Source organism: Physeter macrocephalus, chromosome 1 (genome assembly GCF_002837175.3).
Source record: "Physeter macrocephalus isolate SW-GA chromosome 1, ASM283717v5, whole genome shotgun sequence".
NCBI lineage: Eukaryota > Metazoa > Chordata > Mammalia > Artiodactyla > Physeteridae > Physeter > Physeter macrocephalus.
In genome coordinates this window covers 68,918,082-68,935,522 of record NC_041214.2, presented here as the reverse complement: position 1 = coordinate 68,935,522, position 17,441 = coordinate 68,918,082, and the positions used below count along the sequence as shown (strand labels likewise).

At 37.5% G+C, this 17,441-nt stretch overlaps 1 protein-coding gene across 16 annotated transcripts in view; it reads right to left on the bottom strand.

The window, feature by feature from the left end:
* NAALADL2 (N-acetylated alpha-linked acidic dipeptidase like 2) overlaps positions 1-17,441 on the bottom strand; it is a 1,565,958-nt gene that overhangs the window by 316,035 nt on the left and 1,232,482 nt on the right. The window lies entirely within an intron of this gene.

Here is a 17,441-nt window from a genome sequence, read left to right as displayed (position 1 = left end):
GTGTAAAATAAAATTTTCATTACAGATGACATTTCTAAAATTCTGATAAGTACTGGAAGCATGGTAAAAAAAAGTCTCAATCTAATTTACTCTAAGGAATGTATACAACATTTTGTTCTATTGAAAGAAAATTACCATTTAATTTTGGCACAAGGGTTGTGTTTAGATCATTTGGGAGTGTTCTTAAAAGACTTTACCAATTAAAATTGCCTCTCTCATTTGCCAGCTCTGTACCTTTGGGTGGAGTGCTTTAACTATCTATGCCTTGCCTAATCACTAAATGAGATTAATAATAGTGCTTACTTCCTAGGGTTAATTTTCAGCATTAAAATGCATAAGAAAATATTTTATAATGTATATTGATAAGAAATGTTGCTCCCCAAATGTAAGCTGTTAGAATTGTTATTATCAACAAAAATAAAATTAAATACCTGATACCTAATTTCTGTCATGAAAAAGATTCTGGATTTCTGTCACACAAAGAGAACATATTTCAGAGCTTCAAACGAACCCTGGTAGTTCACAAAGCTCCACATCAAACTTTGCATTGCATTTAACAACTTTTCCTAGAGAAATCATTACACATTTTACAAGACACTAGGAGAGAAAAAGGATTATTCATGGGGTAATAATAATGAATGGATTTCTTTAAATTACATTCCACTTATTAAAGGGTTTAAAAATGTTAAAGAGCCAGTTAGTTTTCCTATAGTAATCAGAAAGTAAGGACGATGGCTTATTTAGCACCTTCCATTTTTCAAAGTGTGCTCATGTTTATTATCTCCATTGAGTGTTATAATAACTTACAATCTATAAGTCTTGAAAACTTACGTTCTTTGAAGACTGTCTCTGTGTTGCCCACACTTAACATATAATAGGTATTCAATAAATGTGTGAAAAGATAATTAGCTCTAATTATGAACATTAGTTTACAATAAGAAGAGTGAGAACTCAAATGTTCTATATATTATGGCTAATAGTGTATCAGAGATTTCAAATTCATATTTTCTGATTCTCTCTGAAAATTGTACTGTCACTGGAAGTAGGATAAGAATTCACTATATGAAGACAAATTAGATAAGCTGTCATAGTGAACTCAATTAAATTATATAAGTACAAATATATAAGAGTTTCATAGAGAGAAATAGTATACACACAGTACTTACAATGCTAAAAATAATTTTAGGAATAGATTTAATACCCAGAGTAGTGCATAAATCAAACATAAATAAATTGTAATGTCAGTTAATGGAAGATAACCCAATGGTTAGATGTATAAGTAGAATACTCACATTCGACTTTACTTAGGGTTTCTATTTTGGCTGTTCCAGATCTTAACAGAAGGGTGGTATGAGTATCATTTATAGAGTAATGGAAATGGGCTTAAGTATCACATCATAGAACTACATGACAAAAGAAGACAATGTGCAAGGGAAATAATTAAATGATGATCTCTAAAATTTTCATGTATAGATTACCAAAAATCCATTTAAACTATACTATAAATAAGAGAAATTTTTAAAAATATATTAATTCAGAAAGAGAGCAGAATCCTAGATTGCTAGACAATCCAGATAGCTAGCAATTTGGGGGAACACAAGGTAGGCATTCCCTTGTCTAGGCTGTGTTGGGAGTAATAATCAGTACAGACGTTAGAATCACCCTACTAGCCTTTGAGTTTGTTAATTCCCATCTATGAGTCACCCACTCATCCTTTAAAACTCTAGTAAAATATAATCCACTCCATCAGTATTAATCTTACGTTCCTCGGCACATTTATTCCTCCAATAGACTTCTCATCACATTGTACCACATATCAAATCATGGAGTTTGGGCCTTGAAAGCCACAACCAGGACTATTTATATCTGAATCACCAGTGTCTAGCACTGCGCACTCTCCTTAGTACGCATTTATAACAATCATTTACCATGCCATTCAAATATCGCAGTGACATCTGTGAAGCCTTCCCCTATCCATTCAGCTGGTAGCAATGCTCATCAGATTGCAGTGCCGTAGGACTTAATCCACCAGCCGCTACCGCCCTGCTGCCCACCTTAGCTTAAATCTCTCTATGCTGTATTATAGTTATTGCTTCTGTGTTTAATCTGTTTTACCAAATCTGCACCAGCCACTTGAGAGCAGAGGCCTGTATTATTTCTCTTTGTATCCTCTGCAGTATAAATTGTTCTGTCTTACAGACAGTAGGTGCAGATTTTGTTAAATTCACCATTTTATATATATAATGATATGTAACAGTTAATACATAAAATAAGGGCTAGAAATGCAAAACCTAGATAACAGTGCTTAAATATCAAAGAAGTAAATCTTTTATGTCCATATCTTTCAGAACTTTGACATATTCAGAACACTAATATTCTTGTTTGTGTAAGCTGGCATTTAATAGCTTAGTTCAACTTTTGTTAAACTAACAGCCTTAGAATGCAAAATACACGTTAAAATACGGACTGAGGTTTGCTAGCATCAGGATAGCATGACAGTAAATATTTAACATTATAGTAAATAGAGAATGCTTTGCATGCCAGATACAATGCTTTTAGCAGCTTATCTCTTATTGAACAATGAAAGAACCAACAATATTATTCAGGCTGTCAAGTGTCTGCAAACACTACCAACAATGTGGAATAGCATAAGAAAAATAAAATAGGAAAAGCAAACATAGAAGCTGTGGAAATCATTCATTTCTTGACAAGACTGAAATATATTCACTTTCAGGTACCTGAAATTTCAAGAAATTTGCCATCACTATTAGATATGTAACGACCTGGATATAAATCTAGTACTTTAAAACTAACTTGACTAGTCAGCACTACCAGTGCATAAGTGAATGGCTACTCTAGGGCTCTTCTTATCATTGGATTTATAAGGGGATTTCCTTTTAAATCTGGACTTTTGCTACTTACTAGCTCAGTGAGGTTTTATAAGTCATGTAAGCCTTCTGATTCTGTTTTCTGCCAAATGAATACAATAATACCTGCTTGGCCTCTCTCACAATGTTGTTGAAGAATCTAGTTGGCATATGGAAACTTCTTGAATATTTTTATTTGCTATACAGATATTTTAAAATATTATTATTGACACTGTTACTATTATTGCTATTCTAGAGTACTAGGAAAATCATCCTACCCAAAAGAATCTTCACATTACTTGTAAATCTGTCCTTCGATATTAATTTGTTTAGAGGTAAGGCTTGCCAGAGATGACTTGGTTGAACACTAAATTGTGCAGGCATCTTGAATGGGGACCAAGTAAAAAGCTAATTTCAGAAGATGGGCCGACTAGAGTATAGGCAGAAATGACTTGGCTAGGTAGGCACTGGATTTTCAGGCACACTGGAGTTGAGGAGGACGTGATTACGAAGGGGAAGAGAAAAGGCATTCAAGGTTGTAAAAAAGAGGGAGAGAGAACGAAGACAGAAGGGTTATTGAAAAGATATCATAGGGAAATATGAAATGCAATTCTGATTCCTTCAAATTCCAAGTGGAGAATAACTATAAGACAGTCTACAAATAATTTCTATGGAAAGAAAGTAATAGCATATAATACAATTACTGTAGAGGTTCAATAGTTTAGTGTCTATATGTGGTACAAAAGGGAGATAGGAAAGATCTCATGAAGAAGGTAAGGGAAAATTATTTTTGAGAATAAAGTCCACCTTTACCTAGAGAAAGTCCACCTGGAACTAGAGAGTGTAATACAGAGTGAAGTAAGTTAGAAAGAGAAAAGCAAATATCTTATAATAACGTGTATATATGGATTCAAGAAAAATGGTACAGGTGAACCTGTTTGCAAAGCAGAAACAGAGACAGATGTAGAGAACAAATGTATGGATACCAAGGGGGAAAGGGGTGGGGAAGGAGGAATTGGGAGACTGCAATTGACACATATACGTTATTGATACTGATGGGAACATACCGTAAAGCACAGGGAACTCTACCTAATGCACTGTGGTAAACTAAATGGGAGGGAAGTCCAAAAGGGAGGGGATATGTGTATGTGTATGGCTGATTCATTTTGTTGTGCAGTGGAGGCTAACACAACATTGTAAAGCAAACATACACCAATAAAAATTTAAATAAATAAATAAATAAAGTCCACCTGTGTTCACACATTTTAACAATCAAGACTCAGAACTGAGGCCATCTGTGTCAACATAACTTAACTACTGGCTACAGAAAATTCTTGCCAGGAAGATAAGCCTGTAAGCCGTTAAGTTAACATTACTGTTTGCTTCAGGAATTTTTTGCAAATCAATTTATCCAGACAAGTAATTTCCTCATTAGGGTAAATAGCATATTCAGCAAAAATAACTTACTCATAAATTTATCAATACCCTCATTTTGTTTTTTCTAGCAATCCTCTAATTACTCCAGTTTATCCAATGCCAACCATTTCTGCCCTTGAAAGACCTGCCTTCACCCACTTGAGCCCAGAACCCTGACAATGTTGAACTTTATCTGAGCCTTGTCCTCCCATCTTTTCTGGAAATCCCTCCTTTTAATTGTGTTCTGAGAAAGGATGAATCACAAAGGACTGCCCTGCTGTCAGGTATTCAGAGACCCCACTGCCTCCACCCTTCAGATAAGACTTCCTTCCAGATTCCCTCTTCATTTGCCTCCATAAAACCCCAGGCTTTCTCCCTCTTCTTTGAGAGGTGCCTCATTAATAAAAGTTCTCCGTATGACAATAGCCCAAATAAAACTGAAACCATGGACCTCAGATTGGGATATGAACCCGGGCGCTGGGACTCGAATCTGGCCTAAAAGCAAGCTTGGGACTTGAACCCACAGTCTTTTAATTGAGATCACACACCTGGTTTCAGGACTTAATGAAGCTCAGGTTCTTGATGTCTCATCACAGAAAGAATCCAGTGAGAGACAAAGTGATAGGTAAAAAGTGGATTTATTTAGAGAGAAATACACTCCACAGACAGAGTGTGGGCCATCTCAGAAAGCAAGAGGCAATAGGGTATGGGGGGGGGGGGTTGTCAGTTTTTATAGGGGTGGGTAATTTCATAGGATAATGAAGGGAGGAGTATTCCAGCTATTTGGGGAATGGGCGGGGATTTCCAAGAATTGGGCCACCGCCCCCTTTTGACTTTTATGGTCGGCCTTGGAACTGTCAAGGTGCCTGTGGGTGTATCATTCAGCATGCTGACATGTTACAATGAGTGTATACTGAGGTTCAAGGTCTACTGGAAGTCAAATCTTCTGCCATCTTGGATCTAGTTAGTTCTAACCAGTTTTTTTAATGTCCTATGGCTATGTCATTCTTTTAAAGGTTGTGCTCTGCCCCCTTCCCTCCTGTTTCAAAACCATCTCCTTAATTCCCTGGTGCATTTTGTGTTTAACACCCCCAAACCCTATAAACATCCTCCCCTGACCTCACGCTCTGAAACGCTATTAACAGTCAAGGTGATACTTTTTTCTCACTGCAGTAGGTCTAATAAACTTAATTTTGTTTGATCAATAAGTCATCCTCGTGGTAGTTTTGTGATTCAGCTGTCAACAATGTTAAGGTAAGCCTTCAAAGATGCAAGAGGAGTTTGGGTACGTAGCGATAGGCAGTATGGGAAGAGGTGGGAGGGAAGAGGGAAAGGGAATGTATGAGGTAGATAAAAATTCATGTGAAACAGTGAGTGGCTTCTCTTTGGAAATTAAATGTTTCAGGGAAGCTGGCTGAAATTAAATACATGTAAGAAATTTTCTGGTGATAGAGGTCGAAGGATAGATTGAGGTAACATCACAGAAGACCATAAATGATGCTGTAACAGGCGGGAAGGGGGCAGGGCACGACCTTTGAAAGAATGACTTAGTCCGAGGACATGACATAAACTGATTAGAATCAAATGGGTCCAAGATGGTGGACAAGTCGACTTCCACTAGACCTTGAGCCACAGTATATGCTCATTGTAACAGATCAACAAGCTAAATGACATACCCATAGGTGCCATGACAGCCATGACAGTTCCAAGGCCAACCATAAAATGTCCAAAGGGGGCAGTGGCCCAATTCCTGTAAATCCCCACCCTTCCTGAAATAGCTGGAATAGTCCTCCCACTCATTAGCCTATGAAATTACCCACCCCTATAAAACTGAGAACCCCATACCCTGGGGCCGCTCTCGCCTTCTGAGATGACCCACACTCTGTCTGTGGAGTGTGTCTCTCTCTACATAAATCCACTTCTTACCTATCACTTTGTCTCTCACTGATTTCTTTCTGCAATGAGACATCAAGAACCTGAGCTTCATTAAGTCTTGAAACCACGTGTGTGATCTCAGTTGGAAGACTGTGGGTTTTGGCCGGGTCTGAGTCCTGGCACATGTGTTCAAGTCCCAATCTGAGGGGCACGGTTTCAATGCCACCTTGAAAAATATGCAAGGGAGTGAGGGACTATAAAATTTTAATAGGAATTTTACTTCTGTCTGGTCCGGTAACCCATTTTCCTCTGGTTCATCCATTTTCTAGTTCACTTCAAGAATAGGACATCGGAGGGCATTTCAAGAGCACAAATGAATAGAATTGGCTTATCAAAATATTTCAGAGTTAATATATATTGAATTTTACAGGGTTTCCTTTACAGGTATTACACCCTGAGTACATACATCTAGGAATATAGTTGAAATTCTGTGTGAATGTATCCTCCTGTGTCTGTCTAGAAACCCCCTTAGTTCATTCAAAATTTAGAATAATAAAAGCAATTTCCTCTTATTCAAGATATCGCTTGTGAATTGTTGTTGGTGTTGGATGACCTTTAATTCAAAGCCCCTGCAGGAACAATCATTTCCTGTCATAAGTCTTCTGCTCCTCCTTTATTATGTCCTTAAATCTTCTCTTGGGGTTAGAGATGACTGACAATGGCTTCCTTACAAAAGGGGATTAAAAACCAGGCATAAATACTGGCCTTAGGGTATCTGGAAGAAAATTTTAAAAAGAGAAGTCTATTCTGGCCTCCATTGCACATTCTACTGTTTGGAGATTAAGCAGAAGTAAAATCAGTTACAAACAAAGATCTGGCTATTAGAGTTTGTTTTTGCAAATTGACTGGTGATTGAGATTGAAGAAACTGAAGATATTTGGCAGACATCATCTCAAGGCCTTTGCCTGGTCAGTCAGGTCAGGTCTGGAGGGCTTCCCCCCCATCCTCAAAAGCCACATTCTTCTCAAGGTTTTCCCATCTAAAGGCAATGCCACCAGTGATTTTCTATTGCATTATTCACTCATTTTTTTCATGGCATTTATCACTAAATTACCATATCTACCTCTTGGTTTGTTTAGCTAAACTACCTGCCTCTAATCCTGACTTAACTGCATTTGTAACAAGCTTTGAAAATCATTTTCTTGCTAAATATAACTTTGGATCTTTGATTCTATCAATGTAACATCACTGAAGCTGAGAGTCTGACACTTTCATTTCAACAGTTGTCCTGCTTTAGTAAATGGCACTGTCATTCATTCATCCTGTTGCTCAGTCCAAAAACCATAGCCTCTTCTCTTTCCCCTATATTTCATATCCCATTTATCAGCAAAGCCTTCAACTCCACTCTCAAAATGCATCTCACCAGCCCAGAGGAACCTCCCTGGTCCAAACAACTATTGTTTCACCTGTTCCCACTGCAGTGTCCTCCCATCCAGCCTTCCTGCTGCCTCTCCTCCCAGAACCTCCTATTCTTACTCAGTCAAAGTAAGCTTTAAAAAAAAATGATATCAGACCATGTCAATCACCAGCTTAAAGCCCTACAATGACTGCTCCTTCGACTTAGAATAAAATCCAAACTCTGCCATGGCCTCTGAAGCCCTATGTGATCTGTGCCCTATGCTCCCTCTAACCTCATCATTACTGCTTTGGGCATTTAGTTGCTCTATCCCTGACTCATTGGCCTCCTTGTTCTTCCCCAACACACTCCCACTTCAGGGCGTTTGTGCTTTGTTTCCACAAGGATCATTTGCTCACTTCATTCTGATTTCTGCTCAAATATCACTTTCCTAAAAAGGACTTTCTGGATGATACTGAAATAATACTCCTTACTATATGCTCCTGGCCTACTTTATTTTTCTTCATAGCATATATGTCTGAAATCTGAAACCAAAATAATTTCCTATTCCTGTGTTAAACATCATGGGAAACAGGCATATTTTCCCATCCCTGTGTTAAATAATTCTGGAATCAAATTTACTTCCTTTTCCCTGTGCTAAATAATTCTATGGTGAAGTATAATTTTTCCTTCTGTTTGAGAACAAGCAAAATAACTGAGCTGCTTACTTAAGGAAATGCCTGTTTAATCATAAACAGCTTAGTTATCAAGTTTTGCTTGAAGACTCTCACTTCACTGTGCCCTTCAGTTCAAAGTAATTCCATCACAGATTCTCCTCTATGCCAACCAGCTCACCATATTGCAAGACCCACCTTAAAATTACCCAGTTCAGTCCTAATACCCTATAAATATCTTGTTCTAATTTCCCACTCGGAAGCCCAGTTATGGTTCTGTTAAGGTGGTGGTCAACTTTAATATAGAAATTCAATGAACTTAGCTTTGACTGACCAGAAGTATTTTTTTTCTTGGTGGTATTTTGGAGAGTTACTCATTGTTAATGATGGAGGTTCCACCAATATCCCATCAAGACTTGTGACGGAAGGCTCTAGACTTCTGGACTCAGAATAGAATGCTTCCCTAAGGCCCTTTGAGGCTCCCTTTTGGGGATCTCTCTGACAGCAACAGTGATGTAGGTCTGAGCTCTGATTTTTTTTTTTTTTTGATGATCTTCCAAATACTATGTTTATTTTGTCTCCTAGGAATGCAGAACAATGGTAAATCTTTATCTAATCAATTAGAAAATCACTACCTTTAGTAGAAAAACACAAACTACCTTTTTTTTGCCTGTTCTTGTCACTTTCTGTTGTGAATCTATATAACCCAGATAATTTTGTCTTTGAACCATGGAGTGAAAAGTCAGCATGGTTTATTGTCCCCCTGAGTAGAAGAAAGAAAGCTCTTTTAAGGCTAGTACTGAAATGAAGCAGGACCCTGTGGGGGATCCTGGGCACAGAAGCCTTTAAAACAGTTGCTAATCAGGGAAGGGAGAGTATGAAAAGACAAGGGAGGAGCGGCCAAGAAACAACAGTGCAGCTTTGAGGCAGGGTCCTGGTTTTGCCTCAAGGTATACATATAAAAATATCTTGAGCTCTTTATAGAACTAAAACCCCCAACAAATGGAAGATGTTAGCATTCTTCATTTCAGAGAAGAGACCACCTGAGGCCAGATTAAAGGAACCAGAAAAGCTCATCAGGAGACTACCTGAGACCAGACTAAAGGTGTGCAGGGCCTGCACACACCCTGATCCTTATCAACGACCCTGCCCTTGAACCATGGCTATAAAACTCCTCACCAAATCTGCCCGGGTTGGGACACACAGTTTTGAGGGGCACCAGCCTGCTCTGTCCCCCTTTGCCTGGCAAAGCAATAAAGCTATTCTTTTCCATTTCACAAAGAACTCTGTCTCTGAGATTCAATTCTGCACAGCTGTACAGAGGCTGAGTTTTTGGCATTAGAACCTAGACTGCCTTGGTTACCACATTAGCCCTGGTACCTGGAGGAGTGCTGTTATATAATAGGTGTTCAATAAATATCTGTTTACTAAATGAAAATCTTTTCAGATATAAAATATTTAACAACTAAAAAGTAATTTTTTTAAATTACATAAGATGCACCTTTCTGAATTTCTCAAATCACAATTTCTGACTAGGGAATTATTTGAAAAATATGAATGGAGAAAAATGGAAGGAAATCTAATTCATTTATATCTACCTATCTACATATTGTTACATATCTTTAAAAATCAATGGTAAAATATAAGGCTTTAGTCAGTAGTTGCTGGAGAAGCAAGTTTGAACAAGCCTATGCCCTATGCCCTGTCCTATGGAGATCACATTTTGTGTGTGATGTAGATTCCCTCACATTTCTTAATTTTCCCTGGGATTGGCAAACTAGAGCCTTCCCTGCCTTAGAGCTACAATATACATTTTCTGCTTCCTCAAATGTCTATTTTTAGCTGAGGAGGAAAAAGAAAATGTTAATATTTTATTCCCCACTTTAGATTACCTTAAAATACATTGATGGAACATTATACTAAAATAAAAAGGCAAAAATTAGTTAAAGCCAAATAATATTTCAAAGTCAGAGGATTTTACCAATATACCAATATATTAAATAAATATAATCAATGATAATCTAATTCGGAAATTCTCTCTGTATATGTTAACAGAGTATTACCTCTTCAGAAATTCCCCTGATTACTGTCACTGACATTACTTATTCTATGTTCCATTTCCCAAAGTAATTTAATAAAACTTAATGGAAACAATAACTTTCTGATCTAGCTTTTTAAAATTTCACAAGCAAATAGGTATCTAAAACAAGAATTCATGGCTTGAAGTTGCAGGCATATCACCCTTGCCAGTTTAAATTTGTTAAAATTATTTTTCTGTACATTTACATATATAAAAGGCATCAATAGACTATATGGAACCCACCAATAAGATGAGTCAGATACTTCCTATTCAAATATTTAACCTTATCACTAGCATTTTTCCTCCAACTCCATATATGCTGAATATATTCAATTTTGTTTAGACATCAGTAAACAGGAAGCTAAACTTGCTAACCTTCCATGGTCTCTCCTAACCTCATCATTAACACTATATCTTATTTCAACAAATATGGCAAGATCAGTTAGTGAGATCCTGCTCACAACATCTAAATTTTTATTTTAGGAAGCTAACAGCAGAGAATTTCCTAAGGTATGTTTCTTCTGCTGGTTCTTTATATCTTAAGCTAGTACTAATTCAATTTTTTTATGTAGTTGTATGGTATTTTGAAAGCTGCTGCTATTTTATGATTGCTAATTAACGTTGTCACTTGTATAATAGAACACTGAGGCATAGTTGTTAAAGTCAATATAACATTTAATTCATTATCTAACTGTCCTATACTTATTGTGGAAATAGAGAAAAAATATAACCTTCCTGAAATCAATCTCTGCTGTTCCCCCACACACAAAGCAAACAAAATAAAATCTCAATGCTAATAGTGCAAGGTACAGTGATATAATAAATTGACAAATTCATAGGCTATCTTCTCTATATTGCCCAAAGTACTACTGATTTATTTTAATATACAAAATATAGTTTGAGAAGCAGTGATGTTCAAGGAGAGTCTTACTTTGCCACTCAGCTTTATATTCTTGAAAAAGTTACATATTGAGTCTCAGTTTCTTCATTTCTAAAAGGATAGTAATAGTGTCTATTTTCACAAGATATTTCACAGATACAAATGCATATCTCCTAACCTAGAGTGTGGATCATCAGAGCAGCCCAATGAATAAAACACATTCTTTTTGTAACAAGATAAAATGGGTAAAGAGCAGAGTTTTAGTTTTAAACTCTGGTATACCGAGGTCCCTCAGTATATAACCTTAAAAAGAATCTATCTTTTAATTTAATACTTTGAATAGTAACTACTTACCATGTATTTATTACAAGCAAATACCTCAATCCCAGCTCTCCACTAAAATTAGATTAGGCAAATAAGACTTTCTACATATTGTCCCATTTAATTGTCACAACCATTTTAAACAAAATGAGTAGTGACTTGCTTTTAGAGGTGAGAACATCCTGCAATCCCACTCCTGGGCATATGCTCAGAAAAAAACATGGTCTGAAATGATACAGGCACCCCAATGTTCACTGCAGCGCTGTTTACAATAGGCAAGACATGGAAGCAACATAAATGTCCACCGAGAGAAGAATGGATAAAGAAGATGTGGTACATATATACAATGGAATATTACTCAGCCATTAAAAAGAATGAAATAATGCCATTTGCAGCAACATGGAGGGACCTAGAGATTGTCATACTCAGTGAAGTAAATCAGAGAAAGACAAATATCATATGATATTGCTTATATGCAGAATCTAAAAAATGATACAAATGAACTTATTTACAAAAAAGAAACAGGGCTTCCCTGGTGGCGCAGCGGTTGCGCGTCCGCCTGCCGATGCAGGGGAACCGAGTTCGCGCCCCGGTCTGGGAGGATCCCACATGCCGCGGAGCGGCTGGGCCCGTGAGCCATGGCCGCTGAGCCTGCGCGTCCGGAGCCTGTCCTCCGCAATGGGAGAGGCCACAGCAGAGGGAGGCCAGCATACCACAAAAAAAAAAAAAAAAAAAGAAACAGACACAGACTTAGAGAACAAACTTATGGTTATGGTGGGGAGGGATAGTTAGGGAGTTTGGGATTGACATGTACACACTGTTATATTTAAAATGGATAACCAACAAGGACCTATTGTATAGCACAGAGAACTCTGCTCAATATTCTCTAACAACCTAATTGGGAAAAGAATTTGAAAAAGGGTAGATGCATGTATATGTATAACTGAATCAATTTGTTGTACACATGAAATGAACACAACATTGTTAATCAACTATACTCCTATATAAAATAAAAAGTTAAAAAAAATTTTTAATGCCAAAAAAATAAATTAAAAAAAAGAATCATATAAATTAGGTGTTTATAGTCAAAAATTTACTAAGTGGTAACTACCCAATTTAAACCTATGTTTGTCTGTCCTTTCAATTCCAACATATTTTCCCTCAAATATTATTCCATTGATTAGATGGCACAGAAAATATAATAGCTTATTGTTGATAGCTTACCATTTGCCAAATACATGGTTAGTTAATCTTGATTTTTATTTTAAGCACTCTTCAAGGTCTCCCTGTTCTCCTTGGATTTTTATAGACAACAAAACTGAGGTTCACAGAGGTCAGTAAGTAATACATGACCATTAAGTGGCAGAGCCAGAATTCAAACTCAAATCTGCCTGGTTCCAAAACCCAGGTACCGATGGGGTGAACAGTGAAAAAAGTTGGGGCTTTGGAATCAGACCAATCTGGGATATGGTATCAGGTTTGCCATCTGTCAACTCTACTAAATCTCATTGGGCCTCAATTTGGGCTCCTAAAAAATGGACATATTAGTGCATTTCTCATAAGTTTGTTGAAAGAATGAAATGAGATATATATATAACACACTTAACAGATTGCTTAAAAGCTAGTACATTTAAAGGTAGCTGTTACATTATCAGCCTCAGGAAGAGGTGAGGCCATAAGGGCTGGGACGAATTAAAAATTATTCCTAGGCTTCCAACCTGAAAACCAGGTGGTTCCATTTTCCAAAATTTAAAATATATAATCCTATAATACACAAATACGTCATTTTTTTCTCCTGTTCATATTGCTTTCTCACCTCTGAAGAGGGGTTCACATATCATGTGACAAGCCATTATCTCCCACAGCTAATGTAGGTACACCCACTGGAAATGGACTGACCAGTCATCTTTCTCATTCCTAGAATTTGAGATTAAGTCATCAAAAGTGTGGCTAGTCATAGTTACAGGTATGGGAGGTGTAAGGTATTTTAAACTATTGGCTTGTAGTCTTTTTTGACTATGTACACTCTGTTAAAGAAATAGAGAAAGGCAACTCCTGGAAAGTAGCAGGAGAATAAACAAAAATTCCGAGGTAAGCTGAAATGAGAGAAATGATGGAACAGAAAGACAGAAAGCACATGGTTGATAAACTGTCAAGTTTCTGAGAGGTCAGGCTATATTTCCTAAAACTGAGTTCCTTGAGATTGTTCTCAATCCTTTTCAACAAATGTTTTCATTTCTCCTAACTCAATGTTTCTGTTTTTATAAACAAACAATCTCTAAACAAGGGGAAAATATGAAATATGTGGACATCGTGGTTGTCTCCCCAACATCCGATTTATTATCTGTCATTATATAGCAGTCCTGTGACTGTGTGGGACTGCCCACCACAGTTCAAGGTTTGGATCCTGACAGGTTGAAGAACTTGCCACAGCAACTGGTTAGGGAAGTAGCCAGCCACCTTCCTTTGGCCAGGAGGGTTTTTACCCTGAGGGCTTTGGAGAAAGTTCTCTGGCTCTATGAAAAGAACTCTTTAAAGGTTTGTTTTCTTTCTTTTTGAACAGTGTGAATGAAGAAATAAAACCTAGAACTATTGTAACTATGCATAACATTCAAAGAAGCCTATTTGGGAACAAAGCTGACTCTCAAAGAACCATAGAGCCAAAAAATCCTAAAGAAAGAGGGCCGAATCAGCTTTTCCTAGGTCTATAGTCCTAACTACTTCTGAGTCAATAGATCTCCTTTATTGTTTAAGTAGCCAGTTGAGTTGGGGGCTTTGTTCATTGAAATGAAAGCATCCTTCCTGGTACAGGAGAGAGGAAAAAGGATGAGGAGACATAAAACAATGAAGTCAGTTTGGAGCACGGTGAATTTGACAATCTTGTAGAATATCCAGGTGGTGATTCCCAGATTCCCAAAACTGATATACAGCTTTGGAGTTCACTGGAGAGATCAAAGACGGCAATATAAATTGGGAGGGTCATCAGCATAAAGGTGGGAATCAAAGCCCTGGGAATAGTTGAGGTCATCCAGACAGGACACATTTAGGTCTAATTGTGTGTTATTTTCTTTTAGTCACCAGTATCATTTGGCTCAGACAAAACTTACCTTAAATATTATATTTTTGAAATAGGTTTCACTTGCATTTGAAATGTTTCAGAACCATCTAAAGATTAAAACTCTTGGAACTCACAGAAATTCTACTATATGGCAAGAAATATGCAGTTGTTTGAATTGCTTTTCAGAATGACGTCTTGGAATTTAATGCTAGGGATTTTCTCATATAGGATATATATTTAAGTATTTGAACAGAAGGAATAAGTAATAGTTTTGCTATTACTATTTACCAGAAGTACAATTTGCAGATGTAACCTTTACTTGGCATTTATTTTTTTACAATTCACTCAGTTTTGAATTCTATGCTAAATAAAGAGTACATGTGAATTTATTAATTCTATTGACAATTATATATATATGCTATATCTATATGTCTGTCTGTCTATCTATCTATACTAAAACAATAAAAAAACACTATAGATTTGAAGTTTCTACAGAGTTTATTTTGGAAGAAAGGCAGATTTAGGATTGCTGTTTATAATCCCCAAATGTATATCAGAAAAACATATTAAAAAATGAAGAAAAAAATATTTGATTGATATAACCCATATATTTTCTTTACTGCTAGCATGAATGTTAGATCAGACAGGGATGCAGCACTACTAACACTGGAGAAGGAATTTTAAAAATAAAAAATAAAAACACTGAAAGAGAAAATGGAGAAGGGATTAAAAAATAAAAGTTGAGGGGAGAACAGTTTACAAAAAGTATAATTACTGGAGATTGATTCAAGATGGTGGAATAGAAGGATGTGCACTCACTCTTGCGAGAGCACCGGAATCACAATGACCCGCTGAACAAACACTGACAGAAAGACACTGGAACTCACAAAAAAGATACCCCACATCCAAAGACAAAGGAGAAGCTGCAATGTGACAGTAGGAGGTGTGCAAGCACAATAAAATCAAATCCTATAACTGTTGGGTAGGTGACTCACAAACTGGAGAACAATAATATCCTAGAAGTCTACCCACTGGAGTGAAGGTTCTGAGCCCATGTCAGGCTTCTCAACATGGGGGTCCAGCAACAGGAGGAGGAATTCCCAGAGAATCAGACTTTGAAGGATAGCAGGATGTGATTGCGGGACTTTGACAGGACTGGGGGAAACAGAGACTCTACTCTTGGAGGGCACACACAAAGTAGTGTGCACATCAGGACCCAGGGGAAGGAGCAGTGACCCCATGGAAGACTGAACCAGACCTACCTGCTACTGTAGGAGGGTCTCCTGCAGAGGTGGGGGGTGGCTGTGGTTCACTGAGGGGACAAGGATACTGGCAACAAAAGTTCTGGGAAGTAATCCTTGGCATGGGCCCTCTCAGAGTCGCCATTAGCCCCACCAAAGAGCCCGTAGGCTCCAGTGCTGGGTCACCTCAGGCCAAACAACCAACAGGGTGGAAACTCAAACCCACAAATCAGCAGAAAAGTGTAATAAAGTTCTACTGAGCTCTGCCCACCAGAGCAACACCCAGCTCTACCCACCACCAGTCCCTCCCATGAGGAAGCTTGCACAAGCCTCTTAGATAGCCTCATCCAACAGAGGGCAGACAGCAGAAGCAAGAAGAACTACAACTTGCAGCCTGTGGAACAAAAACCACATTCACAGAAAGAGAGACAAAATGAAAAGGCAGAGGACCTTGTACCAGATAAAGGAACAAGATAAAACCCCAGAAAAACAACTAAATGAAGTGGAGATAGGCAAACTTCCAGAAAAAGAATTCAGAATAAAGATAGTGGAGATGATCCAGGACCTCAGAGAAAGAATGGAGGCAAAGATCAAGAAGACGCAAGAAATGTTGAAAAAATATCTAGAAGAATTAAAGAACAAACACCTAGAAGACTTAAAGAACAAACAGAGATGAACAGTAAAATAACTGAAATGAAAAATACACTAGAAGGAATCAATAGCAGAATAACTGAGGCAGAAGAACGGATAAATGACCTGGAAGACAGAATGATGGAATTCACTGCCACAGAACAGAATAAAGAAAAAAGAATGAAAGAAATGAAGACAGCTTAAGAGACCTCTGGGACAACATTAAATGCACCAACATTCACATTATAGGGGTCCCAGAAGGAGAAGAGAGAGAGAAAGGATCTGAGAAAATATTTAAAGAGATTAGAGTTGAAAACTTCCCTAACATGAGAAAGGAAACAGCCACCCAAGTCCAGGCAGTGCAGAGTCCCAGGCAGGATAAACCTAAGGAGAAACATGCCAAGACACATAGTAATCAAATTGGCAAAAATTAAAGACTAAGAAAAATTATTAAAAGCAACAAGGGAAAAATGACAACTAACATACAAATCACCTCCCCTAAGGTTAACAGCAGATTTCTGAGTAGAAACTCTACAAGCCAGAAGGGAGTGGTACGATATATTCAAAGTGATGAAAGGGAAGAACCTACAACCAAGATTACTCTACCCAGCAAGGATCTCACTCAGATTCGACTGAGCAATCAAAAGCTTTAGAGGCAACAAAAGCTAAGAGATTCAGCACCACAAAACCAGCTCTACAACAGATGCTAAAAGAACTTCTCTAAGTAGGAAAAACAAGAGTAGAAAAGGACTTACAAAAACAAACCCATAATAATTAAGAAAATGGTAATAGGGACACACATATTGATAAATACCTTAAATGTGAATGGATTAAATGCTCCAACCAAAAGACACAGGCTTACTGAATGGATACAAAAACAACACCCATATATATGCTGTCTACAACAGACCCACTTCAGACCTAAGGACACATACAGACTGAAAGTGAGGGGATGGAAAAAGATATTCCATTCAAATGGAAATCAAAAGAAAGCTGAAGTAGC